At 38.9% G+C, this 19,985-nt stretch overlaps 1 protein-coding gene across 4 annotated transcripts in view; it reads left to right on the top strand.

Annotated features, from left to right (window-relative positions):
- The window catches only part of PCCA (propionyl-CoA carboxylase subunit alpha), a 313,606-nt gene that overhangs the window by 21,196 nt on the left and 272,425 nt on the right, over positions 1-19,985 (top strand). The gene's annotated exons all lie outside the window — the stretch shown is intronic.

Here is a 19,985-nt window from a genome sequence, read left to right as displayed (position 1 = left end):
TTTGGATACTCTTCTCTGCTTCTTTTGGGATAGGGTATTGTTTAACTGCGGGAGGCAATCCCTCCCTTTGTTTTTATCAAGACTGGACTAGCTGATTTCAGTAGTCCCACATCAATTTCTGAAGAGCTCCATAACTTTCTAAGAACTGATTCTAAACCTGTTGGAATTTGCAGATTAGTTGACTCTGTTTCTGGTGTCTTAGCCAGAATGCATGAGCCCATTATTATTAATTTTATCCCTTCTGGCTGTAAGCAGACCTGAGTATCCAAGGCTTGCAGGAGATCTCTCCCTAAAAGGCAAGAGGGCGAGTCTGTGGAAGTTATGAAATGTCCCCACACTTTTACTTCCAATAATGAGCAATAAGGGCTTAGATAACATTCGTTCACCTATTACTGCTACTCCTTGTATCATTATTTTATCTGATGGCTTGTGTCCTTTAGGCTCAAAATTTAAAAGGGAAAGGGTGGCTCCAGTATCCGCTAGAAAGGGAACTTCTAAACCTTCTGTATTTGCCATTACTTGCTCCTTGAAATCCAAATCTATATCCCATAAATTTACCCCAATTTCCAAAGTATTTTGAGTCTATCTCCTGTCATTGTGGACTGACTGGGAATTGCCTGGCCTTGCTCTCAGTATTTGATTGCCTCATGCTGGCCCCTCTATTCCCAAGTACATGGGGCCTCACTGGGCATTCCTGCTTCCAGTGCCCTTGTTCCCCACAATAATGGCAAACATCATTAGCTCTTAATTGTACACCATGTTCACTTTGAGTCCATCTGTCTCCCCTGGTTCTTCCTCAGTGCCTTCCCTTGGGTTCTTTAAATCTGTCTCTTAACACAGCTGCTAACACACTTGCTTCCTCTCTCACCCTCTGGGAACTGCACTCATACTACCTGAGTCTTTAACTGCTAGGACTGCTGTTCCTTTGCAGTGGGTGGCTTCATCAGCTGATGGGCACCCCGGTTGGTTCCCAGGCTATACGCAGTCACACACAGTACTGTTCATGCTTACACCAGTCACAGTGACTCTAGATTTTTGTTCTTATGGTCTTGCAGTGCACCTTATGTTGATCAGTCTGCAAACCCCTTTCTGGCCAAACTGAGATGGGACTTAAAAACCCACTCAAACCCTGGGGATGGGACTCGTACCCATCCCCTGATACATCTTACGGTGGCTGGTCCATGTACCCCCCTGCCAGCTATACCTTATGGTGATCAGCCTGTGTACCCCCTACAGTGCACTCTGTTACCAGACCAAAACTTCGAATTTAGGCGGGAATTTAAGACTCACCTTTTTGGTGCCTCTTGTTGCCAAAAGATCCCAGGTGAACTCACCTAATGGTGCCAGATGATCATTTGGAGATGAGTGGTTGCGTAGGGTCCTGTCTGGGGTGCCAGAAGGTGTTATGGAAGGTTAGGCTCACTGGCCACCATAACAGGGTCCGACCCTAGGTTCCTGCTGAAAAGTTCAGAGCCAAATCAAAACAAATTAAATAATTACGGCATGTGCATCATTAAAATTTAATTACAGCTCGAGCTGGGTGCCTCTGGAGAGGCACCCCAAACAAAGAAATCTGAGGCCCTTTTCTTACTGAACTAGGTAAAAATTCATTATTTTATCTAAGTATGGCCTAAGGCTTCAGCAAATTTAGCTACTCATGCTAAGCAAGTTTTATAAGTTGTGCTAAGCGGCTACCTCTAGACAGTTTCAGTTCAATATTCTTTAACACCATCTTGAGAGCTGTTGTAACCTGCCAGATGAGCCTCTATCTCCATCTAGAAGAAACGTAATTAGGAGAAACTTGTTTACTTAATGATGGGATGCTGTAAAAAAAATTGTGAACCTCTTGATTTCAAGCTTGATGGGACTAAGCTGGGCTTTCCTTCAGGACTTCTTGTATTGTGCTAAGGCAGTCAATGTCGTAGGAAGCTAGTCTGGTGATGGTCGTTGGACCAAAGGCAGGAATAAATGTAAAAGGTATGGCATTTGGTTGTCCATCCCAAAGCTATTTGAGTCTTTGCTAAAAATAGTGGTACCTGGCTTTAAGTGATTAGAATAGTAGGGATAGTTTACAAAAATTGTTTTTAGATTAACATGTTTACAAATAGGATGAACTGGAGTAGGTAAATTTTCTATTTAGAGCCTAGAGTATACTTTGAGGTGTAATAGCCCCTTATTATATTATCTGTGTAGCTACTTGCTAAAAAATGGATAGCCTAATCCTCTTGATACTGATTTTTACAAATAACTTTAAAAGATATATCTGCAAGACAGGGGGCTTTCCTTTCTGTCATACTGGTTGAAAAAAGATGAAATTGAAGCAGGGTTCCTTTAGTGTGTCCAGTACAGGGAAAAATAAACAGCAAGTATCTAGTGTTCAGACTCTTCCTTTGGCATGAAGATAAATTTGCTCAAATAATGAATTTGATACTGAACATAGCTAAGGAGTATTTTATATGAAATAACTTCTGTCTCTACTTGGATCTTAACAGTAAGATATAAAAGAGGCTGCAGGTAGAAGTTGGAACTCTAACTGCACTATTTTTTATCAAGACAAGCAATAAAGTGTGAATTGTCTGAATCTGTAAGAGGTCTATTGGTATCATCATTTTCTTTTCCACTAACCGATAGTAGCTTCTAATATCTTTCCCATCCATTGTCATATGTCTAAATGACCTGAGCAGGGATATCTACTGGTGTTTTTGCATGGCGGTGGTGTACATAGTGTCTTAAAACCTTGGTCTTTGAATCTTGAATATACTTTTGCTTCCTTCCCCCCCCCCACGTCCATACAGATAATAGCTTAAAACACACAGGTTTTGGTTTATGTGTAAGTTTATAATTTGAATTCTTCCAGAGTTAGAAGTAAGTGCTGGATTGTACTGAGTACAAGGTCTCTAGCTAAGCAGGACCATGACCTGTTAGATTTAAGGTTTCAGTCTTACAAGACCAGTGTGGAAACAGATCATTGCAATAGTTGTGTTCTGTTAGTACACCAGTCTGCCTGCGCACAATTAGGGAAGACAAAGCCTATGCACTGGCAAGTTTGAATAAACATGTAAGGCTCACTAGTGAATAATCTTATTCTAGAGCTTTTTGGGAAAAACTCACTTTTGAATTCTTATCTGTTGAATGTTAGCTTTCTTTTCTGCAATGTTAAAACTCATTGAAATCCTTGTGGAGTTTAGTGTTGAATGGAAGGAGTTGGTTGTAAGCTGAAGTACATATACACATTTGCTGAAACTAATTTTTTGTTGTTCTTTCTCCCTTTCTGTGGAACACAATGGCAGATGTCTTGAGTATGCTGTTAGAACAATACTCATTATACATATTAATGAAAGGTAACTGGAATATAACATTACAAAATAATTTTGATTTCAAGAAATTAAAATTTTGGTAACTGTCATGAGCTGGAAGCAGCAAAAGGAATGGTTATATATTTGCGGTGTGGAAAAAAGTTGTGAATGTTCTGATAAGAACTGAATAAAGCTTACCTGGAGAAGGGAAACGCAGAGGAGAAAATACTGCTTGGTGCACTTAGTCTTTAAAATGGCTAAAGATCTGAAGGATTTCTGTAGGTTATAAAAACAAGAATTAAGACAGTAGGAAGGGAACATTAACATGGTTAAAGAAGGTAGGTGACTTAAGGGATTTTTGGGGTGTTTGTGTAGTAATACAAGGTTACAAGTAGTTGGAAAATTATTTATGCTAGGGAAGATAAGTTCCTGCTTTAACAAGTGTCCTGAAGTAGAATCAGTATGGTGGAGGAAACAGTTATTTGACTAAATGGCTACTGTGAAACCCATAGTGATTAAAGTTGGTCATGAGGTACTGAATATGTTCAGAAAAGTAGGTCAGAATGGATGCTTTTTAGGGTCTTGAAACCCATATCTAGCATCTTTTATTAAATCAGTTATTTCTGAGGAGCCCAGGAAAGACTTGTTGTAAACTAGTCAAAATGCTGTTTTTCATTTAGGGTTCAAAATGCAAAAGAGTATATCGTCATACTTGGATAGGTAAAGCGGGGAAAGATCAATAGAATTTGGAAATTTTGTTTTAATTAAAACATCTGGTGGAATTATTTTTGGAGTGAGAAAACAAGTAAAGAAGTTTCAGCTGAAAAAGAGTAATCATATGTACTTTTTCCCCCTGAACTGATTGGAACAGAGGGTTAAGATGAAAGAGCCTCCTCAACCATAAGTATAACACTGTTGGTGCAAACATTGTCGAGGAAAGCTAGAGAACTATTGTAATGCCTAATGTAATCAGCTAAAAGTATGATAAATGAAGAACAGGCTTTCACTAATTGGATCTGAACAAAAGAAGGTATAGCATAAAGCAGTGAATGAGATATAATTTTATTTGGCATTTTTTAACACAGCAGGGTTTCTATAGCCATACGAAGTAATGAACTATAAATGACTGAAAAAATCCCATGGGAAAGTAATGTAAACTACTAAAACTTTATGGAGTACGGGACAGCTGGTTATACCCCTTTAACATATTTTTTTCTATGAATCACTTACAACTTCAGGTATTATTGTATTAAAAGGCCTTAAACATACGTCTATCAAAATATTTTTAACTTTTTCAAAACATTATCTTGTTCTGCTGGATAATATAGAACTGAAAATGATACAAATGCTTTTGATAATGTAAAACTAATTGCATGGAATTCAGCTCTCCTGTAGGAACTGTAGTCTTCTGAGTGATAGAAAACAGAATACATCAAATGACCTAGAAATGGCAGATCTATGGTCTTAAGTTTGTTTTTTCTAAGCCTGAAGTCTGAGGCAATATTTCAGAAGAAAGTGAGGAGGAGAAAAACTTAAGGAAAACTGCAGAGCTGTTTAAGCTTGTCAGCCTTTATACCACAACTGCACTGAGCAGAATAAATCTGGGTGAACAAATTTTGCTTTTTGACTGAAACAATAAGAACTGCTAATTTTGTTGGTTTTCCTACAGCTTAATAGGTTGCTGTCAGGTTCTTTTGTTCAGAAATCTAGTTGGTAATAAATGTCCTGGGGAAATTTGGCTATGTTTTAATTCAGAAAAATTAATTTTTTTGAAAAATAGAAGCTTACCCAAACTGAGCAGTTATCTTTACTGCTTTACAGGTAGCTAGCTCACAATTATAGAGGTCTTATTAAATGAGTTTGAATAAACTTTTTTCTTTTTTTTGCAGTTTATCCTTAAGATGTACAAAACTTTCTTCTATCATCTGCCATGAAACTAGAAATTCAAGCATTTTGGCTTCATTGCCTGCCAGTGGCTCTTCAGAAGCTTGTGTTTGGATAACCTGAGTAGAGATCTAGCTCAAGTACCTATACGAAAAGAGAACTTTATTTCAATGCATTGTTTAAAAACCGGATTCCTAGACTAGCACCTAGAATCTATAGAATGGGCTTCTTGCCTCCATGTACAATGTCTGGAGAAATTCACTCTCAGCTGTGCAGAATAGGAGTGTGCCAAAACAAGCCAAGGAAATACTGGGGACAGGGTTGCAGTTGGTGTCCTGTTCCTCCTTCAGTGCTTAGGTTTATTTGGCTTTGAAGATGTTCCTGTGCTCACAGCTAGGACCATATCCTAATAAAGGCATTTATCTTTTGTTTCAAATGCAGAATGGCACACTGCTTCTTTCTTTGTAAGAGGTGGGAGAGGTGGTGATGTCGCTGTCCTGTCCCATTGTCTTACCCAGTGAACTACTGAACATTGTTTCAAAGCATAGGAGGTGTAGATGATGGTATCTCTGTAATGACTCAAGTACCTCTGTGGAAGGAGTATCCTTTTGTTCAAAATTTCATCTAGCCTGCCAAGAGCAGTCTGCTTTTGCTTTTAAAACTACCATTGCTTCTCTAAGTTGAATAGGTGAGTGGGAGGGACTGTCAGTGACCAAATATTCAAGTTTTTTTGGTTGTGAGAAGGAATGCAAGCATGATCTGCCATTTTAGAAGTTTGGGGGCTCATCAAGGCTTGGAAGTCCTAAAGTTTCAGCCACTTGCCAATGACTGGGCATGCTTTTTATCCAGTGATTAGATGATGTGAAATGTATATGACCTTTGGAACAAACACCCATAGTCCTTTTGTGTAGTATGAAGTGGATAAGTGAAAGTGTCACTTTTGCCAGAGTTCTGACTGAAGCTGCAACACTGAGTAGGAGAGGAAGCATAGTTTAAGTATCATACTGCAAACTCTTCTGGGGATATTTTCCTTGAAGGTGAGAAATGTGCATTGGAAGGAGGGAGCTGAACCCAGATCTTCTGACCTTTGTGGGAAGGGTTATTTGATTGCCAGGTTGATGTGAAGGATTACATGGATTTATAACTCATTTCTTAGCATAAAGCTCATTTGGGGGAAGTCACTGTTGTCAGAGAAGGTGTACTGAATTGTCCTTAGGGTAGGCAAATACAAGAGCCAAATCAATCCCCCCAAATTAGTCATGACTAATCTAGGTGTTCAGTGCTGTGGAGACTGAAGCAGTGGTTCTGTGGCTATTGAAGGCTGTCTGCTAGTGGGTAGAGAGAACAACAAAAGTGTGTGGAGTGCAATGGTTCCTACTGAAGACGTGGTGCCCTTGCTTGTCTGTTCTTTAACATCTCTTTTGGATTGGCTCTAGTCTGGTGCTGTGGACTTGGTGCCTGCTAGTGGTGGTTTAATGTGCTGCTGGACTGCATCTTTCAGCTGAGTTTTGTCTGGAAGGAATCCAGTTTGTGCCTTGAGACCGCTGTGTGGTGCAAACAAGTGTAAGTGGGGATGACTGAGATTGCCTTCTAAAAAGCACTCCTGATCTGAACTTGAATGCTGATGTAGACTCACCCTAAGCTACTCTAACTACTGGCTTGCGTGGGCCCTTTCTTGTTCTAGCCTTTCTGTCCTTGCGCTGAGCTATTTCAGTGCTAACACTCCATGCGCCTTATTTTGTCAGGTTAGTGTTCTTCTACTGATTTAGTATGCTAGAATAACTAAGTGCAATGTCTGGATGCTGGAGCCATGTACAGAGGGAAAATGAGTAGGAGTAGGACAGCCAGTTTCTGTTGTCTTGCAAACTGCAGTGATTTGACACTGTACCCAGAGCATGTCAGTGTTCAACCTTAAGAGTCTAGGCAATAGGCTGAACATGACTTAAGTTGCTAGATTTAACCAATTCTGAAGGCTTGCTTTTTTTTTCCTTGGGGAATAGAGGGAGAGCAGGCAGTTCTTTTCTTTGAAACCAGGAGTGTTTGAGGGCACTACTTGAAGTATTAACTGTCGTTGGCTGCTCTGGATCAGTGGCTGCTGTTAACAAAATGTTGGCTCAAACCTGCTGCTTTTTTGTTAGTGAGTTGTCTCAAAATGCCAAGTGTGTGCCTGTTACAGTCCATTTTTGTGTTAATTTGTAGTTCTTTCCTGAGATGGGCTGGTAGGTACTATATGTAGTGATTTTTATGGAATTAAACACTGTCAGCATGACCAAAAAATACTATTATGCTGTGCTCCTCTGTAAGAGGGATTGAGGGGAGAGGTATTCTCCTGCTCTTCAGCAGCAGGGTTTCCTGCTGCCTCCTTCCGCTTTGGAGATAAGAGCTGAAGATTCTTGAATCTGATCTCCTTTAGGACAGTTTGAATGTCCTATCTCTTTTCTGACTTCATTTTTCACCCTGGTCTTCACCACCTGTCATCGTACAGATCCACTTCTGTTGCCTTTGTGGTTTATATTGTCCCAGCTCTGTTGTTTGCTGTCAGCTGTGGTTATGGGAGTTCAGGTAGGATCTATCTTCAGGCAGTTTTCATGAACAGTACTGTAATACTGTTCACGTAGCAGCTGGTAGACCCATCTCCTTTCTTATCCGGGTGGGTGTAAGGCATACACAAACGCTGGTCAGCAGGCTCAGGGCTATTTTTTTCATTGGCTATTGTGACTCTTTCCAGACTGAGATGGACCAAAGGTGGGAGTCTTTTGTGAATAATGTTCACAGGCTCTTACCCCTAGCTTGAGCTGATGTAGGACTCTGTAGAGTTAGTTCTCTTCCCCTTACCTTCCTATCACTTGTACAAGTGACATTTCTGTTGGCTCCACTACATGTGCAACCTTGTGGTAAGTTGATCAAGGCTGCTTGTCTTCTGAAAACAATGCAAAAAAAAAAAAAAAAAGGAAGGAAGCTTGGATCAGTAAGCTGATGTGACTTACTGTGTGGCTTCACGAATGCTAGAGCTAATGCAAGAGTGGTATGGGGGACACATGGTTGGGGATAGGGACAGAGGAGAATTTCTGGTTATCCTTTTAAGAGACTGGGCTTAGTGGCTTAAATGAGTGTGAGCCTGTATCCTTGATACTCATTTCCTTCCCTGCTCTATTTCTCCAAACCCCCAGTGGTGGGGTATGTCATGGGACTATGTGATGAACTGGATCAGAAAGCTTGAGTCATTTTAAATCCCTGTAAGGAGGGTTATTTTTAAAGGCAGATACTTTCCTTGATTGTTAGCTGTGTAGCTCAACAGTTACAGGATGTTGTGAGGGCTGTTGCTTGACAGGCTGTTGTTCCACAAATGTGATCCTGGTGTTCTTTTTCAAGGGAGAGGTGTCAAAATAAAAAATTTTTTTATTAGTTGTCTGGAAGATGAAGAAAATCCTGACTGGAGATCTGGAACAAAGTGTGAAGTGCAGGAGAGGGATAGAAATGCAACCTGTGGGAACAGCCAATAGGCATGAATACATGCATCAGTGTATGCATTGTTTTATGAGTGCTGTGTTTTTAGGATATACATTCTTCCTGCCTCTTGAAGCAGCTGTCTTTTGCCTGTTCGCTTGCAGCAAGATAGCACTATTTAAAAATACGAATTTGAGATTATTCTTTGTTTTATTACCAGTGAATTGTCTGTAATGAGTAACTAACATCCTTTGATAGTTAAATTTCAAATACGTATTGATCTTTAAAATGAAAACTTTGCTCTATCCTCCAAGGTTGTCTTGTGCAGATGAAAAACAGGAGGAATAGGATGATGATCACCTAGAGATCATGTTCTTACCTCTACATAACAAGTTGTTAATGTGAAATTAGTGTGGCAAAATTTGTTCAATTTCTTAGAATGAATAGACTCTTCAAGATAAACTTGGAGGTGGTAGGCTACCATCACACTACAAAACAAATACCCATAAAAAGAGAAAAATCTAAAATTGAATCTAAATTTTGTCAAAAGTTCTTCAGTTTAAGTGACTGCTGTATGTATAAATTATTTTTCCCTTCCACTTTTTTAGAGACAAGATGCTTTAGATAATTCAAGGAAAATGAATAAGGAAATATTTCATTCTGTGGGAGAAGGTGTTTATTAAATTATTATGCCTGCATACATATGGATGTTCTGCTGTCAACTGGACCGATCACAGCTCATAACAGTAATTGCTCCTAAAATGGGATATATTGCTAGAATCAAAACTAAAATTTCTAGCTATGTGACCATGGGGTGACAGGAAGTGGTCTGAGTATGCCTGAAAAACCAAGGACAGTGAGAAATCAAGTAGGTAGGACTTAATGTAAATTTGTTTCCTGTACTGTAATAGGCCTTAAAATATCCAATGGTATGATAAAACTTTTATCCTGCTAAACTTTTCTTTATGCTTTGATCAACTTAAGTGATAAATATTATGGCACATCTGATCTTTAATTTAGTGTTTGTCTTTTAGTGTCTGGCTAAAGCTTCATGTTTGCAGTTAGCAGTTTGCTTTAGCCCAGAGTGGTCAGCCTTGAAGCCTGAATTCAGATCCTCATTGCAAAATACTAACAATTCTGCTAAATATTAGAGTTAATTGTAAAAGCTTGAAATTGCATCCAAAAAGGAGTTTCTGAAACAGCTTACAGCTCTGACTGTCTTGGTTACTTTTCAGGATGGAGTTGCATCCTGAAATTTTTAACAAAAAATAACACTAGATTGGCTATTAAAAAAAAAAACAAACTCAAAACTTCTCATGCATTTAGGGGACAACAGTAATCTGAGTAGTTGCTGTAAAGTGATAACTGTACTTAGTGCTGTCCTGGATTGATAGAGGTGCGTGCATTTTTTAGATAAGCCTATATTTTTTTCAGTTTGTCTTCATCTTGCTATTCTGATCAAACAGTGCTGAGTTTCATTTATTAACATGTAGTTGGATGTATGTTACTGTGTAAATTACTGCAGCCTCTTAGCTAGTATCCAGTATGCTGGTTGCCTGTTGATGTTTAATGTATTCTCCTTGAAAGGTAGGACAAAATTTTGTAACTCTTGTAGGCAGTTCTTAAAGCTAAACCTTTTTTTAATGTGGAGTTAGCTGTTAAGCTTGTGACATGCTGCTTGTGAAAGCATGCTATCTCCCTTGTCCATTTTCTGTAGTAATGGAACATCACTTCCCAGGAAGCATGTCTTTAAGATCAACCTTTTATAATTTTCTCATCTTTTTTTTCCATTTTTGGTTTCCTGAAGCATTATGAATGAATCTGTAAAGCAGCTACAGATTGTGTGGCATTGGTGATACCTGTTGGGGGCAGTGAATGATAGCACTTTGGAAAAGGGTGTGTGGGAAAGGGAAAAGGGGGAGAATGTGTTTTTCACATCCTTTCTTCCACATGAACAGTCTGTTTGAGCTGCCTGATTGAAGTGGATATGTATGCTTCCTTCTTTGACCCTTGAAGACCCTTTAAAAATGAGAGAAATCCTGGTCTGTGATGCTTATCTTAATTTTTTTGTTTCCCTTTCCCTTTGCATATTGTTTGTAATATTAGATTATAATCAGGGACCGAGGCTGTCTTTAAGTGTGTGCAGCCGTCAGTGCAATGAGCACATATCAAGCTTGGGTCCCACAATAACATAACTGAGAATGACTCCCTGCAGGAGAAGAATGTAGATGGTAGCTGAGGCAACTGTGAATTCATATGATAAGATTCCAGTTAGGAATGTGAGATTGGCACATGGCCAATGATTGTAACTGGTTTTTGTGGCATAAAACCAGGAGTGACCAAGTGATCTTCCTGGTCCTGTTGGCTGGTTCCTTATATGATGGTCTGTCATCTTAGTATGCAGCGATTACTTCCGCAAGGATCAGATGAGCTGTCTTAGTACAGATTGTATTTCTTTATTTACCTTGGGAATGGTTGTCTCCTGAGAATTAGAAAAAGCAGTTTTAACTTTTTTCCTGTTGAGCGACTTCATGTGTCGTGTGGTCTTAAACAGCACAGCACTTTCCAGATGTGTGAAACTGCTCGATATTTGGACTACTTTTTTTCCTCTAACACTTTGCCATGATGTTAAGTAGTAGAGATTGTGAAGGATGTTTTTAAAAGGCCTGGGAAACAGTTGTAGTTTGGGTAGTAAGTTATATTCATTAATCATTCACGGCTGGTGACTGAAAATCTGTGTATCTTGATATCTTGATATTGACTCAAAATGCTCATATAGTTTTGAGGTCCCAAGGAATAACTTAAATTTCTACTAGGAATTAGCTTCCTGCACTAAATTAAGACACTAGTGGAATATCACACCTTAAGTTCTCCTTGCTAGCCTTCTAGAGAATACAGCACTGATCACCTCAGGGAGTGCTTTGTTTTTATTTCATTTTTCAGTAATATGGATGTCTAAACATCTGTGGGTGTAACTGAGTGCTATTTCTGGGCATGTGTACTCATAAGGGGGCATGTGTATTCAGTGAAGGTGCCAACTTGGTGAATACAAGAGAACTTTTCTGATCTGTGACCAAACCTTGGTGGGTCATCAAAACTGCATCAAACCAGGATTTACACGTTTAGCAAGAAGTCAGAAGAGCTTAAAACTTGTCTATATAGTGTGATTTCTCCTTGAACAAAACTTTTAGTAGATGTTTGTCCATGCTTGGATGGTATCAACATTGCATTTCCAACTGACACATTTTTGAAGTAATTTTAGTTAAAAGTTGGGGACTGTTATCATATGATATTCCCTGTAAAACTTGCCCAATGGCCTCATGTTTCCTTATGCTATGTTATAACTAGGAAAGAAATGGCTGTGAGTGAATGAACATGTGTTAATCATTAATTTGTGACTATTGGCAAGATTAATATTTAAGAGTATGTGGATAGAATGAGGATGCAGCCATCCATGTCTTGGGCTGTAGAGAGTGCCTGGTGCTTCTCCCTGAAGTTGGGACTAGGGGTGATGAGGCCTCATATGTGGACTGTGGTCAGGGTGCTGAGTTGCAGGGGAAGGAGCTGCAGGGAGGAGGTGGGCTGACTGCACAGGATCAGGGAGGACAAGCAGATTGATAAGTTCTTTGCGGAGAACCTGCAGAGCTGAGATCCTAGCAAGCAGTGAGACTCCTGAGATGGCGGAGGTCACAGCCTTCCCTAACGGAAGAAAAGTTTTCTCTCTTTGCAGATGTGCACTTACAGAATAGAGTAAGTATAGTGCTCTGATGAGGAGGAACAAGCTTCCTCTGGGGAAGGTTCAGACTCGGCGGCTGGTTCTGTTTGTGTTGGCACCAAGAGGAAAAGGCAGATGATACAGGTTGGAGACTCCCTCCTGTAGGGCTAGGGAGGCACTCATCTGCCACCCACATTTGATATCTCATATGATTTGTTGCTTGTTGGCTTGGATTCAGGATGCTGTGGAGAGACAGCTGAGGCTTGTCTGGTCCCTGAATTATCGTGGGTACCAGTGATATTGGCAGGGTGACCTTGAATATACAAAAAATTAGGGCACTCTGGACAATGGTAAAAGGCACAGGAGCTTGGGTGGGGGGATTTTCATCCTGCTGATAGAGGAAGGCTTGGATGGGAGCAGACACCATTTGAGTCAACTCTTGATTCCATAGTTGGTGCCTCAGGCAGGGCTTTGGCTTTCTGTTCTTTCAGTGAAATGAGGACTAGCAGTGAAAGACGAGTTGATCTGACAAAGTGGGGCAAGAATGTCTTTGTGAACATGCTTGCTAATCTAGTGAGGAGGGCTTGTGGGAGATGTTTGTTCAGTCCAGACACAGTTGGGACACAGTTTCCATATGAGCCTATGATCATGTTTCAGAGAATCCAGGGCAGTGGAGGTAGGAGACAGCGTATGTGGGGCTTCCTGCCAAGTTCAAGTTCAGTCACGGGGGGTGGGCAGACAGTCACCGGACGCTGTATCAAGGTATGTGAGGTAGATGCCACTATCAGAAATGCTTGCAATAATGCTTTATTGCTTGCATTGAGTACTTACAGGGTCCTTCTTTAGCTAGCAAAATGCAATGAAATGGTAGAACGTGTGTCTTCATACTTCAGTGTTTACTCTTTTGCTGATTGCTCTTTTCTGTGTTTTTTGTTATTTCTTTAGCTTTTTCTACTCAGTTTTTGTCTGTATTAGTTCAGGCTGTTGTCTGTCCCCAGCAGTAGCTAGCAGAACCACACAGTGGGGTTCCAGCTCTTTCCTACTTTTCCTCCCTATTCTTTCAGTCTAGTTTTCCCCTTTCCTCCCTTGTAACTTCCATCAGTGATTGATCATATTGTTCAGTGTATGGAGAGCCATTCTGCAGATTTACTGATTGTGAATGGTCTACCTTGGGCTAGGAAATGGAGAGCTTTACAAACCTAGGAGATGGTGCAGAATCTAGGAAGTTCTTTATGCTAAGGATTTTCATTTTTGAAGGGAAGAAAATTAAGTAGCAAGCCCTGGTCATTTATCTGTTGAGGGTTGCTTTATGCATGTATCTGGACTGTGAGCACTGGAAGGATGATACTAATTTTCTGAGAAGGGAGCAAGCTCTTATCAGTTTTTTCCTTTTTTTTGCTAATTGATCTTTTTTCAGATTGGTTATTATCTAAGCAGGAGTACTGCTTGTATGACTATCTGTTTTCTGTCATGGGAAAAGTGAACTTTGCCTATGATAATGAGTTTCAAAGTTAGTATTATTTCTTTCAGAGCTCTAAATGCATTTATATTGCTTCAGCAGGAAGGATGCTCAGATCATAAAGCTGATCTTTAAAAGTTTAGACAGATTTATCAATTGTCTTCTGAAATGACTTACCGATGTTATTCCCCTCCAAAGAACTTAGTTGTTCTCACTTGACCTCTCAAGATAAATTGTCTTCCTTTAAGCATGTCCTTTTCTGCCAGCATATGTAAACATGGTAAAATATATGAGTATTTGACATTTACTGTGTTAAAACACAAAGCCAACAAAATTCATGAAAATGAACTGCATCTTACCCAGGTGGCCTGCTGTTTGAAATATGACTCCTGGGGTGTGTTGTACTCTTAGCCCTAGGATTCGGTAATGAGATTGAGTGGTATCTTGCGTGAGCACTTCTGGATGATTGACAGTGAGGTGATGTGAAACATCATTTATCAAGATATTACCATACCTACCCTTGATGATTTCTTCCTGCTGTCTGGGGAGGTGGGGAGGACTGATAGGACTCTGTGATGTAAAAGTAATTAGTGTGTGTTGGTTTCCAGCTGAACAAACTGGAAGCTAATGATCAGGTAAATGAAGATGAAGTGTGTTAGTGTAAGGATGAAGGTGCAAGGACCTTGGGGAAGAGCTTATCAAAATTTCTTGGGGGTTATTTGAATATTTTACAATTTGTGCAGTTGCAGGCAATCTTTAAAACTACTAAAGTTAGGGATACTTCTGCAGCAGTCTTACTTGTATGTCCTTTGCCTCTTCAAGTGAGAGTGACAGCCCTAGGGTAAAGGATGTCAGACTGCTCTAAGGACTGGGGAGGGACATCCTAATGATTTTCTTAAAATCTAAATAGTAGCTTCCAGCTAATATTGGCAACTTGGAGCTAAACAGTGTTAAGGAATCCCAAGTGTGTGTTGAAAAGGTTGGATTCCTTCCCTCCCCCCTTTAAATAGGAAAAATTGCTGGAAATAAGTTGTTTTCCATATATTTGACCTATGACTGGGTCTTGTATATTGTTAAAATATTTGGCATTGTACATGTGTTGATACCTTAAAATATGGCCTTTGCATGATGTGTGATGCTGTGGCAGGTTCTGAAGAAGTGCTGTAGTTTCTTACTGCAGGTTTTGAAATTGAGTCTGTTTATGGGTCACTACTGAAATGTTTTTGTAACCAAAAAAGCCTTGTGTATGTCTGTACAGTTACTGTTTTAAATTATGCTTTAGGCACTGAATATAATTCCTTCCCTACTGTAAGTATAGTACACCAGCCAACAGCTAGAGATCTGAGGGATTCTGTAGTTAAATTTATCCCATGTGATCAGATATTGCTAATTGTAATTAACTGATTGAAAAGCTGTTTTACATACTTGCTTTTCAGTTATTACAATATTAATTTACTCATCATTTATCAGTAAATATGGAGTATCAATGTGCCAGTCTCCCAGATACCATCAAGAAAAAGATACCTGTGACAGCTGATAAAGTTTTATAATTAGTCTCATGGGAAAAGCTATTGTATTAGGCTAGCATTTATATATATGGCTTTTTTTCTGTGTTTATCAGCTTCTTGAGTTCCTTTTCTCCCTCTGCTTTGAAAGTGAGTGGGCTAGAATCCCTGACAGAAATTTGTCCATATTAATATGGCTCATCAGGGACATTATATTTAATTGGAGAGCCTGCGGTACAGTAGCAGGAGGCTGAAGGGAATTACTTAGCATTAGCAGTGGCTCGTCTGGGAGTTGTGCACTAATCAAGGAGCTTGTGTGTTAACTGTAGGGATGATGGGAATTATGACGATTATGACATGTGGGCACATGTCTGTGTTGAGAACTGGACAGGCAATGAGTTAATCAAGAAAAATATTAAATAGCTCCCATGCTGCTTCATTATTACTCTGCAGAGCGTGTGTCATATTATGTACTTAAAAACCAAAAAAACTAATAGGCATTTTTTCAGGTAAAGTAGTTACCATGTCTCTGACAACCTCTTTTTCCTTATATTTTTGAAGTGCGTGCATGCTTCTACGTGCTGTGTTGAAAGGCAGAAGTGAATACTTAGTCTAAAAAATGCATTTAAACATGTGTCTCTTCCAGTCTGCACTTTGTGTATTTCAGCAAATGCTTGCTTTCAGTAAATATAAATTGCTTTTAAGCTGTTAAAAACATCTAGTTGAAACTTTTTTCAAAATCAAATTTTATATTTTGGTGAGCTATTAATGTTAACACTTAGCAGCTTCAGGCAAATACATGTGCTAATCTTTTCCTCCATCAGAATGCTCCAAGCCTAAGCTGTAGTGGATATTTATATGCCAGGCAGGCCCACCCCAGGCACAGCATGGCAAGAGGCATCCATTCCATATCTACAATGAAATCGGTTATTCTGGAAAAATCCATGTTCAGAGGAAATGGAGCTAATAACTGAGTTAATTAAAAAAAAGTTACAGAAAATCCACAAACTGACTGGTTATATCTGTAGGCGAACTCATCTTAGGGCTACTGGACAGATGAGCATGTGTACTTTTCCTTCTGTTGTATGCACTGTCAAATTCAATACAACTTTCTGCCAAACTGCGACCTTCCTGTATTAACTTAATTAAAGCAGTACCATGGCTGGTACCTAAAGTGTTAACCTGTAGGAGGCTGTTATTGAAATCCGTTATCTGTGGAGTCAGTATTAGTGGTCAGCAGCATCAGAAGTAAAACTGCAAGTAAGACCCTCCCTTGGGTGCTGTGAGCTCAGCAGGTTAAACTGTCAAAGCTTCTTAAAGGACTGATGGTTAAACCCCCTGCAGTTATAGGTAAACCAATCATTTGCTGTCAGCAGGGAATATGACTTTAGCAGGTAGGGAAAAAAAACCCCTAAATGCTAAAGGGAAAGAGGATTTAGTCAGAACTGTTGTGTGTGTGTGTCACTGTGCTATGTAGATTCCATGAACCTTAAAGATTTTCTTAATTCTATTTTAACATAAAATTAGTTATAAAAGTTTACTCCAATGTCTTATAAAACTATCCATACAGTTAAGCTGATATTACTCTTGTAAATATTATATATGTTTTAAGTGCAGAATGCAAAAGTTTATACCATCCTTAAAAATGGGAAGAGATAACTCTTGTTTTGCCATGTAAATATAATATGCCTGGTCAGTGTTAAATACATTTAAAGATTTGATTACATTTATTATAATTTATAGTTAAATATATTTTAGGCCATAAGGATATATGATTATGTAATTAAGCTAGTGTGATAGTGATACTTCCTATATTTTTTCAGTTTTTAATTCATACTTCAAATGTGAAGAGCTTGAGCACTTTATTTCCTACTTTATTTCTATCATCAAAAAGAAAAAATCCTGAACTGATAGCTTGTTATAAAAGGATATGATGTAAGTATGGGAGAAGACCTGATGCTTTTGCCATCATTTTGTTTATTGGAACAAGGACTATGCTTAAAGTCTTGAGGGGAGGGAGGCAGCAGACTCTTGTAGTTGTCTGCTAAGAATGCTCTAATTTTTATATATTGGAAGAGCTGTTTCCTCAATGCGCTGCACTGGGTTTAGACTAATGCTGCTGTTTGTAGTGGAGTCATACTATCATGAGATTAATGGGATACAGTAGAGAATAAGACTCTGCTGTCCTTGAGTTAGCTTCCAAAGGAAAAGGGTGTATCATAAGGAATAAACTGGGAAGTGGAAATGTTGCAATGGAAACTACTTGCTAGCCTAAACAGCAAAGTGTGGATTTTCCTGGGGTCATGCTAAAATTTTTTTATAGCTCTAGCAATGTAGCTATTGCAGAGCTCTTTGAGGGATGAAAAGTAGTTTTGGCTGTAAGAATGAACTTGTTGAAAAGACTTTTTGATCTGGAAAAGGATGGGACCATGGCTATATCTTGCTCTGGTGTGTCAAGCCACAAGTAGTCTGGCATCAACATCTATGGTTGATTTGGCCAGTGCTGGTAATAGCTGTGTGCAGATCAGGTATTTAGAGTACAGGTTTACTTGCCCCTTCCTGCCCATATGCTGGACTGCATGGTCTCTACAGATGTGGTGAGCCACATCTGTACAACAATTTTCAAGTGTACAGCTGTAATACATAACACCAGATATACACGTCTTTACTGGCTTCTTAGTCTATGGATAATGTATGTTCAGCATTGTGGAATAAGAACCTATAAATTCTTCTTAAGGATGGAATGGAGGCCAAGATAGTGGACTAATGAATGTTATAAAATACTTGTTTACAAGCACTACACTGCAAGATGAAACAGTGCAAGAACTACTTGCTTTCCCTTCCTTCTGCCTGGTTTAAGATTCTTTCTGTGCACAAAATAATATCACATCTTGTCTGGTAACCAACTCTGGAACATGTCATCCCATAATTTAGTTTTGCAGATCTGGTTTTTCATTGGAGGTCTTGGGTCCTGATTACTATCTAATTTGTTCCTCTCTTACAAAATGAGTTTTTCTCCATGTAATGCTTCGTGTATTTGCTTACAGGATCTTCTGTGGTCAATGTGGTACTGTGCAAAATCTGCTTAAGCTTTTTTAAATACAGAGATGCAAACACTGTTGGGATCTGTTATAGGCATTTAGGCTAGGAATTTTGTGATTAAAAATCTGTTTTGTGCTTACTTACAATGTCTGTTGTAACGGGCCCAAGTGGTTGTCAAATAGATCATATAGATGTGATTACACTTTTGGAATGGGCAGTGATGAGTTATTGCTGAAAGTCATGTTATTTAAAAGGTAGCTCTATTCTGAAAAGTTACTTAACAAGTGATTTCATGTGATTTCTAGCTTACTGTGCTCTGTGACTTCCCAGCGCAAGTTTGCTCAATGCTTTCTCCATTAAACAGTTTTTATAGTTGTTTTGGCATCTGTGTTTTGGAATCTCAAAGTTGCCTTGTTCTTTCAAAATAAGACTTTTGAGGGTAGAAATCTTAAGACAGGTTTTATGTAGAAGATGTGAATGTGTCCTATAATGTAATGAATGATTCTAACACTTTGTTAGAAAAGTAATTTTCTCTGTCTCTAGTTGGAGAACCAAGGAAACTTAGCTTTTTCAGTAATAATTCTTAAATGTTCGTGTTAGTGGATCTTAGAATGAAAAATGGTCTGCTTTTGTGAACATTGTATAATAAGGTCAGGATTTAATAAGACATTTGTAGGTATCAAAGATAAGGTTCTGTTTTAAGAAAGGTTTGTTGAGCAGGATGATTATTTTGAGATTTCATGACTGAATTTTTGTGGCTTGCAGGTATATCATAATAGTCTTTCACAAGCTTAATTTGGGGTTATGTCCATCTTTTATGTTTATCTACTTTAGTACTTAATAGTACAAATGTAAAATGTTCACTTACTGGGCACCCAAATGTAAAATGTATGTATATATGTGTATCCATACACAGGCATGGATGCACCTGAGCATGCGCATGTGTGCATACCTGTGCATGCAGATGTATGCATTTGCATGCATCTGAAAGCATGTGCATACATATATGCATGTGCACAGGTGCACATATGCCTTTGTCTTATTATATATAATATGTATTATTTATGGGTACATGTAAAATATTGCATAGCCATGAAAGAGATGTGTTCAAGAAAACCTGAAACTAGTTTCAGATACTTGAAGTACTTTGTGTTCACCCATAACTTGTTATTTTGGTGGGTTTATTTTAGGAATTACATGATATCTTAGGTCTGGTTTCATATTATGTCTAATCTTCTCTAAGTCCTAAATATTTCTGAAAGGACTAGTGGTGTGCTGCTATCCCCTCTGACTCATCTGTTACTTTGGATCCAGTGATCATGCAGCTGCAAGATGATTAGCTTGCTGATCTGACAGAAGGTTAATTTTCCTTCCCCTTGGGTTACTTTTCCTTTGGGTCTTTTCAGCTCATTGATCTGTTTCAGCATCATGGTAATTACTGGAGCTGAACACAGAGGAAACTGAAGAGAGTTAGGGGTGGGATCATTCTTTGAGTGGCAAAGTGTATTTGTATAAAGTGCAGTTTATTGTGAAACTTTGCGCCTGTCTCAATATATATGGTTCATTCCAGGCCAGAATTTAGCCCACTTTGTAAAAAATTAGTTTACTGTAAAGTCTGTATGTTGAATTTGAGTAGT

This window comes from Dromaius novaehollandiae, chromosome 1 (assembly GCF_036370855.1).
Source record: "Dromaius novaehollandiae isolate bDroNov1 chromosome 1, bDroNov1.hap1, whole genome shotgun sequence".
In the NCBI taxonomy this organism is placed as follows: domain Eukaryota; kingdom Metazoa; phylum Chordata; class Aves; order Casuariiformes; family Dromaiidae; genus Dromaius; species Dromaius novaehollandiae.
Note: the sequence above shows the minus strand (reverse complement) of the source record. Positions and strands in the feature narration are given on the sequence as shown.